The sequence below is a fragment of the Rhyacophila brunnea genome, unplaced genomic scaffold, assembly GCF_057557595.1.
Source record: "Rhyacophila brunnea isolate RB1 unplaced genomic scaffold, BYU_Rbru_1.0 scaffold_87, whole genome shotgun sequence".
In the NCBI taxonomy this organism is placed as follows: Eukaryota; Metazoa; Arthropoda; class Insecta; order Trichoptera; family Rhyacophilidae; genus Rhyacophila; species Rhyacophila brunnea.
This window is the reverse complement of record NW_028233358.1, coordinates 872,302-886,675: the sequence shown is the minus strand read 5'-3', so window position 1 is coordinate 886,675 and position 14,374 is coordinate 872,302.

Sequence of the window (14,374 nt, the reverse complement as noted above, 5' to 3'; positions counted from 1 at the left end):
AACGCACAAGTATTAATATTATGCATTCTTTAAAAAAAGATGCATCCTTCAAAATTATTTTTTATTTATGGGTATGTCTTATTTTGATTCGTGATATTCTTAAAAAAGCAAAAGTTAGCAAAAGCATTTATAAAACAGATAATAATAGTATTTTGAAGTTCTGATTTCATCAATAGAGTATTAATAAATATCTTACACTATAAAAAAATATAAATTAAAGTTTACTATTCAAATATATTTATAGTGCACTAGAAATGGGAAAAAAATGTTTGGGAGAAATTAGGCATTGATTTGTTTATCTGCTGATGTCGATAATACCGTTTAGCAATTTTAATAAAATTTTGTGGAATGGCAAATTAAGTTTTAACGCGAATTTATGAACATTTTCAAAATTTAATTTCTATTTATATTCTTTGAATATGCCACCATAATAAAATTTAATCTATTATAAAATATAAATTTTCAACTCTTTTCTCTCAAATTCCACATTGTCTAATATTCAAATATTTTTTTTTGTTCGATCCTTTTTCCTATTCTATTTTTCTTCAAATCTTAATAAAAAGAGTTTGTTTCTTGTACATAAAATAAAAGCTTTTAAGATTATTTGGTTTTTTTGATTTAAATTATTATCAAACTTAGATATTTTCCGATTTTTATCATGATAAATTTGTTTAATCAAAGCTTATGATTGCTCAAAAAAATAAAATAATCCAATTTTAAATAAATATAAAATTCGGTGATTTTGATTTAAGCTATTTAGGATTATATAATCAAAGCTTCTGGTTATTCTATAAACATATTTATAAAATTTAATCAATGTTTATTTTTGGGCAGTTTTAATTTTTAGCTATTTGAAATCGTTAAGCAAAACTTGTGATTGCTCTATAGAAAAGATATTACTGCTACTTCTTTTTACTGTATATTCTGTAAAATCTTAATCGTTGCATCTTCTTATCTTAAAGACTTATTAGCTCAGGGGTCTTCCTCAATCCTATTGTTTGTGATTATGCTACAGCTTAAGTTGGTAATTTTGATTTAAGTTTAAGTTATTACATTTTAAATAAATACCAAATAAGTTTAATGAAATATTTAATATATATCGTTAATATCATGCGCATTGCTAAATTTGTCAATTTTAATCTAGATTCGTCTATCCATTTAACAAAATCTTCCATCCCACCTGAAACCAGAATATTGAGGTCGGCAATCAATATGCTTGTGGCAATCCTAACATCTATCTGTTCTATAAAAGTTATTACTGCGCACATATGCTCTACTATTTTAGATTTTACCATGATATATGGAAGTCTCCTTTTACAAATCGAAGATACCGAAATCTTGCTACAAATAAAAAGTTTATTTACAATCAATAAGGCCATCGAATATATTCTATTTATCAAATTACGGCCTAGGAAAACTTTGGTTGGCTCTGTATCTTTTAGCTTAGATAATGCGGCTGCAAGACGGCGTATCTTTCCGATACCTCAATTATGGATGTGATATTGGTTTCGAATATTTAGATGTTATTTTGATGTTATTTATTGTTCTCTTGTTGTATTATTGTGTTTATATTCGTTGTAATTTACTTTTTTTCATGAATTTTTAATTCACTCATCTTTTTTTAAAGGGGTCGAATTTAATCTATTCGATATGTAAAATATATTTAATGGAAATATATCTTATTTCTCATAAACGCAAGACACTTGAACTCATACCATTTGAGAGAAGAAGAGCTGTTGATGAAGATATATTAGGGGAAGGTGTCAAAAGATCCATCAAGGAATTGTGCAATATTTTCAATAAGCTGACCACGCCTAAATAGATAATAAGAAAATTAACCCATAAATAAATAAAAATGCTATTTTCGAGTGTAACAATGTAAATTTTATAATTTAAATTATTTTAAAGATGAAACAAAATATTTTTGAAAAAGATGATATTATATTGTTGACAGGTGAATACCTTTTTGAAATATTGGCAATATATATTTTGAATACATTTATAAATATCTTTGACATGTTATCACCATTTTGCAGAATTCAGTAAATTACTTTTTTAACATCAAGCTATTTATAGTGTGGAAAATCTACCTTTAGATGAATTAAGTTTTCGTTTTTTCTACATTTAATTTTGCATATATGGCATTGATCAATCCGATTACACACAGTATAAACAATTTGATGGGATCATTGCCTTTCTGTCCTGCAGTTAACTCGTATGGAAATTCTTATTGTAATAATCAAGACGCACTAGTATATGTATTAGATGCTCTAAAAAAAGGCCGAGAAAAGTATGAAAAGATCGAATCGAATATGAATGAAAGCCATCTGAGCGCGATAGTAATCATGAAGATGATAATGTTGATTTAAACAAAGATGATTATAAGGATAAAATAAAATATTGTGAGTATTTTGTAGATCAAAATGAATTGGATTGGATATATAATATTGTTAATAGATTCGATAAAGTCGATAAAGGTAATATTTTTGAACTTGAGTTATTCGAAAATCAATATTACAAAGGCGATAATCCTTCAATAAGAAGTTGTCAAGGGTGTAATTACAAAAAATTCGAATACTTTGCATCAGGAGTGCCATATAAAGCCGAAGATGATAATCTGATATATCGTCATAACTACCATACAGAAATTGAATTATTTCTAGGGGATGCCAACCAGATATGTTTAGAATTGAGAAATGATCTGAATGATTTTATTCACTATGCAAAAATGAAAACTATAAGTCAACTTAGTGCAGGGATAATATATTTTGGCAATGAAAAAGCAAATTTTGTAAATGTCAGTGTTCTTAATATTTCTAACTTAAAATATGATTTAGTTAATGGAAGTTTTGACATAATTCTGGATAATGATTTCCATGACAAAAAGCAAATTTCTTCAAGAAACAATCATTTTTTTCCCCATATTAAAGCTTTGTTAGAAAAAAATAGTATTCCACTTCGATTTTTAACGAAAAAAGAGCATGATGAAAAAATAAGAAGATATTTGAGAATATTAAAGTATGAGAAGGATTCATATCTAGAAGAATTAGTCATCAATAGAATAAGTGAATTGAACCAAAATTTTACCTCGTCATGTATAGGAAGAAACAAAATTTCTTTTTTATTTTTCGAGGATTTATCGGCATGAAAATGATAAATAAAAATTTTTTCAGTATGTCAAATTTTTGTATTAGTTTTAAACTTGAATTTTTTATAATCCATATAAAAATAAAAAAATTTTGCTTAAAGACGATACAATATTTTTTAAAACTTATTCTTATTCTATGAAAATTTTTTCATCTGTAGCGAATTAGCTGTTATTGTCCTTAGTGTCAAAGAACTATAATGATCTGTATGAAAAGAAATTAAAGAGATTTTATATGTATAAATATAAATTAATGGTCAAATAAGAATGATATGATGTATCTTTTCTTTAATGAAGTTTTAAGAATATTATTTTGGTATTAAAAAGCCAACAACCTACAAAATTAAAATTTTGCTATATTTTACTCTAAAAAACATAATGAAATATAAGACACAATGGCAGAGTAAAGTCCCTGCTTTAGAAAACAATTTTTAAGATTGCAGTTATGATGATGGGAATAGGCATGGTAATAAAATATAGGCGCGACACAGAAATAATATAAAAATTGTTGTAAAAACTGCAATTTATATTCGACAAAACTGCAAGTATTATAGAAAATATAGAAGAAATATAATTAATACCCACGAAAAAAGCAAAATATTTTGTTTAAAAATGAAAATCACACAATATTAAATCTTTTGCTATCACAGAGATTTATATTATAATAAATATGTTAGCATAATATTACTTGTATATGCATACGGAAAAATAATAAAAGTGTAGCATCAAGAAACGAAATAACATTTAAACATGTTTATAAACTTTTTTTTATACATAAAGATCACAATCATACAAATTAGTGTTTTGCAAATCATGTAAATAACCCTATTAAATAATAATAAAAACCCTGTTATGTTTTCATATTATAAATTGTTAAATCAAGAAAAAAATATCCACTAAAATATACATAAACCATAATATTCTAAGGAATAGTGTTGCTAAATTTATCATTTAGTTTTTTGAGTTTTAAACGATAATTTAGGTATAAAATTTACAAACATACGAAAAACTTTTATTGATGTATGATCGTTTGCCCAATAAAAAGCTCTTGCATCACCAAATTATATCTATAATAATGTGTAATTACAATTTATTTTTCTATTTTTATTTGGCCAGTATTCAAAATTATATGTAATTAAAATCTAAAGCTGGTGTGTTCTTAGATAATAATTACAAGAAAATTTATATTATATTGTAATATGGTATTTTTTGACTTTTATCTAAGTGATATTCGCTAATTTTAAGTTCGTAATCTTTATTTTTCGTTTAGCTGACTTATGGGGTCGAAATTAAAATACTAATTTGACGTGAAATATGTAACAGAAATTGTTTTGAAAAAGTTTTTATTATAGATATCTCTCTTGTTTTGCTGATTAACGCGAACTAATATAAAATATATATCTTTTAATGAAATTAATAATGGACCCCTTAAAATGCAAAAAAAAACATGAAACATATAAAAAATTTGAAGTATAGCTATGCAAAAGTAATATGATAAACTAATTTAATAAGTATCATAAATATTAATTTAAATTTAGAATGGGCATAAAAAAGGCTAAAGATTTTACCCTTGTTTTGCGGAAATTAAACTTGTAAACTATCAATTTTTGCGTTATTTACAAATATCAACATATTTCAACATAAAAAAATTTGCAACATTTTAGCAATGAATTCTTGTTGACAAGCAATCCCGATAATATATTTTTGTTCTCTTAGTCCTTCGAATGAGGCGGTATTTTTTTTTAACTTCACTATTGCAAAATTATATCACAAATTAGAAGAAATAAAATGATCCAAAATTTTTTTTTGTTTGCAAAAAAATCTAATGTATCTATTTAAAGTAGCGCTGTGTTTTTTAATATCGATTTTGTATGATAAAACGTTCTAGCATGTATCTATCTCTAGTTTAAATATTCAAATTCATATCATCCAGCGAAGGCGTTGATTCAGTATTTATAATCTTTGAAGGAGTTTTTGCAAAGTAGCGGTTAATAAGAGCTAATTTACAGTGTAACTGAGCATTTATCTGTTTTAAAACAGCAAGTTTATATGAATAAAATTCATTTTTAGACATAAGATGAAAGATTTATGCATTTGGGAATGTGCCGTTTGATTACATAGTTTAATGAAACCAAAACTCTCAATTTTAAGATGACAGTTTAGTGTAGCTGTAATTTTATGCAGCATGGTCATAATTATATTAATTTGTAATTTGATTATAACAAAATTCGGTATCTTATCCGATATCGGTTTAAAACAATAAAAATATATATTTAATTACACATATTAAGGTTAGTTTTTAGCTGATATGCCGATTATTGCCGCAAAAATTTTAAATATCACCTTTAATATTATATGGACCATTCTTAATGAAAAAATAACGAAAAATTCCTCGAACAAAAAATAAGGTAAAGGCATTACGTCGAAAATTCCTCTTTGCACAAATATATACTAAAAAATTAATATATATCGTTTGTTGATCAAAAATGACAATTATCACGCGAGAAAAAATTTTCTTGCTTATTTTCGGCTTGCTCTTGCGTAAAAGTTTATGGAAAAAATGAGATCGAAATTCTATAGCTTTTCTAAAATTGTATCTAATGAAATAAAAATATTGTCATTTTTAGATAGAAAAATTACAGAAATTCATGTATAGAAAAATAAACATTATATAATAAAAGACCACTTTCATAGATAAAATAGCAGCTTTCTTGATTTTCGTAATTTATAAATTATAATTCTACAATAATATAAAACACACAAATAAATTCATATTTTAATTGCATATGCTCTTATAATGAGTTTTCCTTATGTTAAAGCTCAAAAAATGGCAATATTTTATGATTTTTTTATTTCACTGGGCCTTTTCTGGTTATAATTTCGAGTTCACAATTTTTAACTTTTCATCAAAAAATTTTTTTTTATTATTATAAAAAAAAATTCGAGTGATTCGTTCACAAAGAAATTTATTAATAGTTCAGAAAAGTCGATTCGTGCTCGAAAGAAATTTTTTTAGCAGAATTAAAATAATTGATTATAAAGCATATCTATTGGGAAATTATGCTTGCTAATGTAGTAAGATACATAACATTGGCGTAATAAGGTTTGACTTTATATTAAAAATCTAATAAAAATATTTTAGAATCTTATATAGCAATTATTCACATCATATTGTGGCAGGATTTAAAGCAAAGTATAAGAAAAAACACATATATAATTGTAGAATAACTTTTAATTTTATCGCCGTACACAAGAAAATACTATTCTCAGGGCACATTTTATCTTTAAAAATGAATTCGTCTTTAACAAACAGTTATCGTCTTTTGCGAAAAATAAATAGATTCATTATATGTAGATACATTTCTGGATCTATGGAAAATATATTTCTTTTGATTATAATTTTATTCTCATGTATACATAGTATAAGAAATCGATAAAGGATCTTTTTGGCTACCACATTCTAATATAAGGCAATAGAACAAACCCTAAAGCCCATTATATAAAATAATGTGCCGATCGGCTACTAGGTTTTGATCTGTAGTACTTTTACAAAGTTTTTCATGCAAATTTGTTTTCAGGATTATATATTATACGTCAAATAAGATCTTAGATGCTTTAAAAACCAAATAAAGTCTTTTATTAAATTTTTATTTGTGTAATTTATCCATTTTATTCATTCTGTTATTTAAAATTCTTGAATAAGTTTCTTTAGCCTATGTAGATAAAATCGTATTTTTTATATATTTCTTTTGATCAATTCTATCTATTGAGACGTAAGTCATCACATTGGAGACTTTGCGAACCTCATTGATACATCTTTTGACGTTTTTCCTGATCTATCTCTATAAACTGCTTTTATTTATTAATTATTTAGGGGGTGTGCTAGCGCAGTTGGTTTGAAAGAGCTTAATAAGTGGCCCGATTTCTTACCACAAAGAACCTCCGGGATTCATATAAATTTACTGAAAACGAGAGAAACCTTAGAGGGTGATCTATTTAAACTATAATAAAACCATAACAAGTTCGGCGATTCGAGAATAGATTAGATGGTAAAAGTGTAAAACGCAGTAAAAGTATATAAAAACAAGTAAAAAACCGGATTCTTCCTGCAAAGATAGTTGTAAATGTATTGTGTTGGTAGAATAATGTTTCGATGGTATGTAGATAGAATCCTGTTCCTCCTTTAATATGAACCACCAGTTTATTGCAGGTATAATTCACGGTTATCAAACTGGTTAGAAGAAATTTCAATCTTATATCAAATTGATGATTTAGATAAATAAACTTTCGTATAGTTATAGAAACGATCTTAAAAGACGAGATTACGAGCTAATTAATACAACAGGTAAATTTTCCTCGAATTTATGAAGTAATACAATAAATACTTAAAACGTTCGACACTGCAATTATGCTATCTTGGTTATTTAACAGAATTAAAGTATAACCGAAAAGTCAAAAATAAAAATGTATTTAGCATATAAATGCGTAAATTGTATTTTTATGTTATAAATTTATAATCTACTCCATAAAATTTATTATTTTTACATTATAAAAGTTGATTTAATATCTGCAACAGGATAAAAAAAGGCTAAAATATCATTTTCTATATATTACAGTAAAAATTTTCAGTATGAATCTAATGATACAGATCTTATGTTGTAAAACGCGAATATTTCATTAGTTTGAGCTATATTCGTAAAATAAAAACATAAAATATTCGTAAATAATCCCATATCAGTATAATAAATACCAAACTGATTAATACATCGATAAACAAGAATAAAATCATTGAAAAGTTAAGCTTTTTTGATACAAATAATTTTTGTGATATATATAATACAAGTTAATATTGTAAAAATTATAAAGGGCTAAATTTTATGATGTATCTTCGTAAAATATATGTGTAAAAATCGATTTGAATACAATTCAAATTTTTAATCTATTTATAATATATATTATTCATTCTTTTACTATATATTTAACAACGGTAGCTTAATGGCTTAAAAATTTTTACATATAAAATTCTTTTTACATAATCCTTCCAATTAATTTATATACTTTTTTTTTTATTTTTATTTTTTCAAGACCGATCACTGCAAATGAATTCCTCAAAATCATTTTTATATGCGTTTAGTAAAGCTACTGCGGTATTCCTAGATTTGAAATATAAGTCTTATTATATTTTATGACCACGATTTCACATCTTTTGATGTTTGATATTATTTATGTTATGTTTTATATATATAATTAAAATTTTAGTAAAAATAAATACATTCACGTACAAAGGGTATACATTAACCTGTCGAAAAATCAGTAAAATCGAATCAGAAAATTCATTTTTAATATTTTACAATACTAAAAAATGTACTTTTTATTTAAAAAGAATCACTGGTGAGGGAATATTTATAAAATTTGTTTAAATACATTTGAAAAAATAGAAAAGACCGCCAATAATTGTTTTTAATATAAAGATCTTCAAACATGTACCAAAACTAAGGTGATCATAAATTTAATTTAAACGAAATAATTATCATAATCGCGTTTATATCAATTTATTATATGAGCGCTTTCAAATTCACAAAAAAAACAAATTTAATGATTTAGAAAATAAAAGACATCTTTTGCTTGGTTTCTCTAATTAATACTTATCTATACAGTGATATATAAAAAAATAAATTCGTTCCACATAATATATCTAAATGCATAAAATCCAGAAAAATGTATATAAAAAGTGCTTTGAATTTTACACCGGATAAGTATTTCTAATTCAAAAAATTATATGAATGGTTAATGGTTAAAATTTTTATTTTTTTTCTAAGTCATAAAATGATTATGTTCAAGTATAAGATATTGTCTTATCTATGTAATTAAACAATGATATATGTTGATGTAGCTTGGCAAAAAAAGATTTAATATCATATGTAATACTTAACAATAGTAATCCCATAAAAAAGTTCTATAACTGGAATCATAAATAATATTTATATTATAAGATTCACACATGTTTATTATCATTTTTTATTAGTTGTAGAATATTAAATTTATCTATTTAATTTAATATGTTTTCTGAAATCCTCTTTCTATGTGCTTTTTTTGCGAATTTTGATATGATTTATTAATTAATAATAATTTTTAAAAAAATTGCACTTTTAGCTTTATTATAATATTTTTGTATATATAAAACAATCTAAATTTTAATAACATCTATAATTGATCAAGTATTTTCTAATATGATCTAATTTCCCGTAAATTAAAAAAAAAAATTAATTCCGCGTATTTTGTCTTAAGCTACATGCCATTTGCGTAATCTATTTTGTATATGCGTTATAGACATTTACCAAACAAAAAGAACATATCTATATATAATGCTATTTTTGAGCAATAACACTATATTGTTTTAGATTTAAACTTAATTTTGACGAAATTGGAGAACTATGATAGATATGTGGATAAGTTTAAATGTTTAAAATGCAAGAAATCCATAATTTTTAATTTTAAGCTTCATTGCATGCCTCGGTACTTTTGAAATATATTTTGTTTTTCCTAGAATCATATATTGTTTTTATATAATATTTATTTTATTTTTACTTTTTTTTTTGCATATAGGTTCTATTTACCGGGGTTAGAAAACTATACCATTTAAAAATATTATTAAAATTCAAAATCGTATAAGTAATCAGTATCTGTTAATCACAAAAAAATAGCATAATTTTTAAAATGCATAATTTATCAGCGTTATACAAACACTCGTTTAAAACTCGATGTTTTAAAAAAGATATCATACGGATTTTTTCTAATCTAGATCAAAAAATCATTTTCGCATGAATATTATTATATTTTCCTATAATTATTTTTTTCTTTATAATTTGAACTTTTTGCAAATTTTTATAAAAGATGTTTTCAATATAGAAAAAAGAAGATAATTTTGGTGTGTATAATATTTATATCGAATAAAAGTTTCAATTTTTTAAATGCGTAAAATTACTAATATGCAATAAAAAATACCACCAAAAAAAGTTTTATCTATAGATCTGCGATTTTCAAGTATCTGCATAATTTATTTATATTAATTTCTGGCATTCATCTATTGATTATATTGATAATATAAGGTTTATAATTTTCGTCGAACTTTAATTTAAATCAAAATTTTTTTAATTTGACTTCGAGCTTTGGTCTTTAGTGTTTATAAAGCTTAAAACTGGCAAGAAAAAAGCTTACGGGCCAATTATGTTTGCTCAGTAATAATTCAATTCACCTGTGTTGCATATTAATCATGAATTTATTATAAACTTTATCATAGCTGTGAGATACATAAAATTGTTGCTTTAAATATATCAACATATATTTGTTTTTATACTCATAGCGTTTTAAAAATTATAAGATTTAATCTTTTTTTCCTTGGAAATATATTGTTTTGAAATAATGTAAACCATATAATACAGTTATAACCTCAAAATTACAAATCTTATTCCAATTTTTTTTGTATTTTAAAAAGGAAAAATATATATGTGAGTATTGTCTTGACATTTATAATTATTGATCGATAAAAAAGTGTGTAAATATAAATACTTATTACCATAGAAAAATATTTTGAATTGCATGAAAAAGATTCCAAAAGATTAGTATTTCGAAAGACGTGAAAAATATCGTTTTTCATTTAAATTTTATAATATCTGTTATTATTTTCTCTGCATTCACTATGTTCTCAAATAATTTTTTTTGCATATTTACATCACAATTCAATTGCTTTCACATATACAGAAAGTATAAGTTCAAAAATTATTAGATAATTTTGCTTAAAAATGTTCATGGGGTATTTAGACTTGTTGTGAGCACTACATACAACAAATTTATTTTTTATGGCAGTCTTAGCTTGATTCAAATCACCTTTATACATCTCTTAATAACGTTACTTATAATTTTTAAACCTATTGATCTCTCTTCGTAAAAATACATTTGGAATTATATCTTTATTCCTCTACATATTTTTATACGAAAATCTCTTAATCTGTTTTCGAAAATACATAGAATTCACTTTGAAAAATAATTTTATATGATTAAACAGCAGTGTTAATTAAAACTGTAGATGTCTGCAGGTCAATCACACAATATTTTAAGATATTCTTATCTCAGTTCAAAACAGCCTTTCAAATATTATTTTTGAGTGAAGTATTGATGTTTTATGCATTAAAAAATACTTAAGTAATGATAGAATAGATCGTAGTGAATACATTCAGTTTATTTAAGCCCTGCAAGATTTAATGGTATAAAAATACAGATGTATTTCTTTGTTTCTTCTTACATAATCCCTTACATATTTGTTGCTGTCATTTTTTTAACGTAATTCAGTGTTTTATTATACTTCATTTTTTTTCTGTTTAATACAATATCATTATTTAATTTAATGAGTAAATCCTTATAAACATGACCAATGGATGAGTTTAATGCCTTTATCTGATTCTTTCACGGTGTAAGCGCACCATTTTGAGAAAAATCGTTGGCTTTGAATATTATATACGCATATAAATTATCTAAATTAAAAAAAAAATTCAAAGAATTATATTCGCAAAAAAAAGATACTAGATAAAAATATAATTCATTATTTTTAACAATCGTAAAATCTTTATGGCGTTAAAATAATATAAATACGCCGCTTTAAAAATAAACGATACGAATACTGATGTGACAAACAAAATCCAAATGAGACTAAGAACACATTTTTCGTACTAAATAGGCCACTAAAGTCATCGGTAAAATGTTGTAATTATGAGTTTAAGTGATAAGGATATATACGAGGAATTTATTTCATAATCAATCCGTTGAAATTTAGTATTTTAATATTTTGCAGGTTATATTAGCAAAAAGGCATTAAATACAAATGGGTGATACATTTATATAATATGTATATTAATTCGGGTATAGTTATTTCCTAATTTTTTTGGTTTTCATATAGGATTGTAATTTTTAAAATTAAATTACTGGGTTTAGATTATGAATTTTTTCAAATACTAATTTTCTGCAATATCTAATTTAATTATTCATTTTAATGTAAAGTGACAGTTAGTTGCATGTATTTGTGTTATTTTCGGCTGATTATCTGATATTTGCAATTTCATCTTTATAAAATGAAATAGTTACTAAATTCAAGTTATAATTTTTCCTTTATTTAAAATGATTAAAATGGTGCAGTTGTAATTTTCGAGGATTTTTAACGTATAAATACGTGAGTCGTGCAATTTATTTGTTTAAAATATTATAAATTTTCTAATTTAACTATATAAATTTTAATTACTGCTTGTTTGAAATCCTATTTGTCTTTTTATTATTTTTAACAATATGTTAAAATCTAAAAAATCGATACAAAATAAAAAATTATGCATGGTAAGAATATATTATTGCGATTTTACATTTCAACCAACAGTTTACAGAAATTTGATATAATTTCTGGACCTTTAATATGCAAAACTATGACTATAATTTAAAACTCGAACCAAAAATCAAAAGCGTCCACTTATTTATAACCTTTTCTGCACCTTCTAATACATATTTACGTCACTTAAAAATTTGGAATGCAACATCTTGCAGGTTTCCGCATTATTCATTTGATATTGTGCTTCTCAAAGCTTTATAATTTTTTTTCTGCATTAATTGAAAAAATTATGAAAATTGACAGTTTTTAGTTATAAAGCACATTGAAAACGTGTGAAAATAAGATTTTTCGTATAATATTACACACAAATAAATTTAACGTTTATTTAAATTCTAATTAAGGAATCTTATGCAGTAATAAAATTTTCTTCTTCCGACTGCATAAAAATTGATTTAGCCCGCGTAATTCAATAGGCTTATATTTAATTATTTCAATTTATAAGAAAAATGTTTCACAGACCAGCAAACTGATGATAATATTTTATTTATGTTATTTATTATTAGCATGCGCAATACATGAGTTCACATAGTCATCTATATATAGAAATTTTATATATCATTATCTGATATAAATAGAACATATTAAAAAGCTTATTTTCGTAAAAAAAATTCAGATATGCATGAAATAAAAACATGAATTGTATTGAAATATAGTAAACTAAGGGTTTAGATATAAAATTTACAGTTCTACATAGAATTATATAGATTTTATGTGTAATTATATATAGTTTTTTTATATAATTATATATTTTTTTGCTTTTGGGATACCCTCAACAATAATATATTGTTTATCGAACAAGATTCGGTTATATTTACACAAAAAAATCTTTCAAATACTACAAACTATAGCTTTATTGATAACCATGGTAAAATTTCCAATTAAAAGAAAAAAATAACAAATTTTGTTGACCGATCAGTTCTATTTTATATTTGGTAATTTCTCTTAAAGATAGAGCATTTTAAAATGCTTCAGTAGTGATATATCAAGTCGTAAATACATTAAATGCATTTATGCGAACAGAGAAATTATGTATACGAAACATATTTAGATGAGCCCGTAAGAAACGTGATTTTTTTATTATACAATATTTTTATATGAATTAAAAATTAGACAAAAATGTAATATGTATGAAAGATTTTGTTTTAGTATATAAAAATGCCACTTTTTATTTTTTTTAAGAGTGCCTAGAGCTAGGATTAAAACTAATTTTTCATCGACAATCGTGTATTGTATTATACTAATTTTCGATAATTAATTATTTTTAAAATTTTTTGTTATTATTAAAATCATCTTTTTCTGCTTTATTCTTCTGTAGAATAAAAAAAGATTGTTAAGCATTTTATGATTATAAAGACTGGTTGTTTGAAAAAATTGTACCTTATATCACTTTAAAATGTTAAATCTAGCTGTGTAACTATGAGATTTGCCTGATATATATTATTTCGCTATGTTAAAATTTCCAATATTGTATATTGATAGTATGTTTTAAGACAAAGTAATGTGCGCTAAAGATCATGAATAAAACTCACTATTTAAAATGGACATAAATATCAGCTTACTACCAATTTAATTTAGTAAATTTGAAAAATCGTGTTAGTTACTTTTTTTTCATAAAGACTTAAATTTTAATATTTATCTCGCTAGGTTTCTAGAATTGTATTATTACGAATCATATACATATCGAAAAAAATTAATTTTAGGGGTTTTAGCTCTATAAATCTATTTTAAAAACAGTTAGATTTTACGATATATACAAATATTTATTGATGGAATGCACAATTGAATTGGTTATACCTATA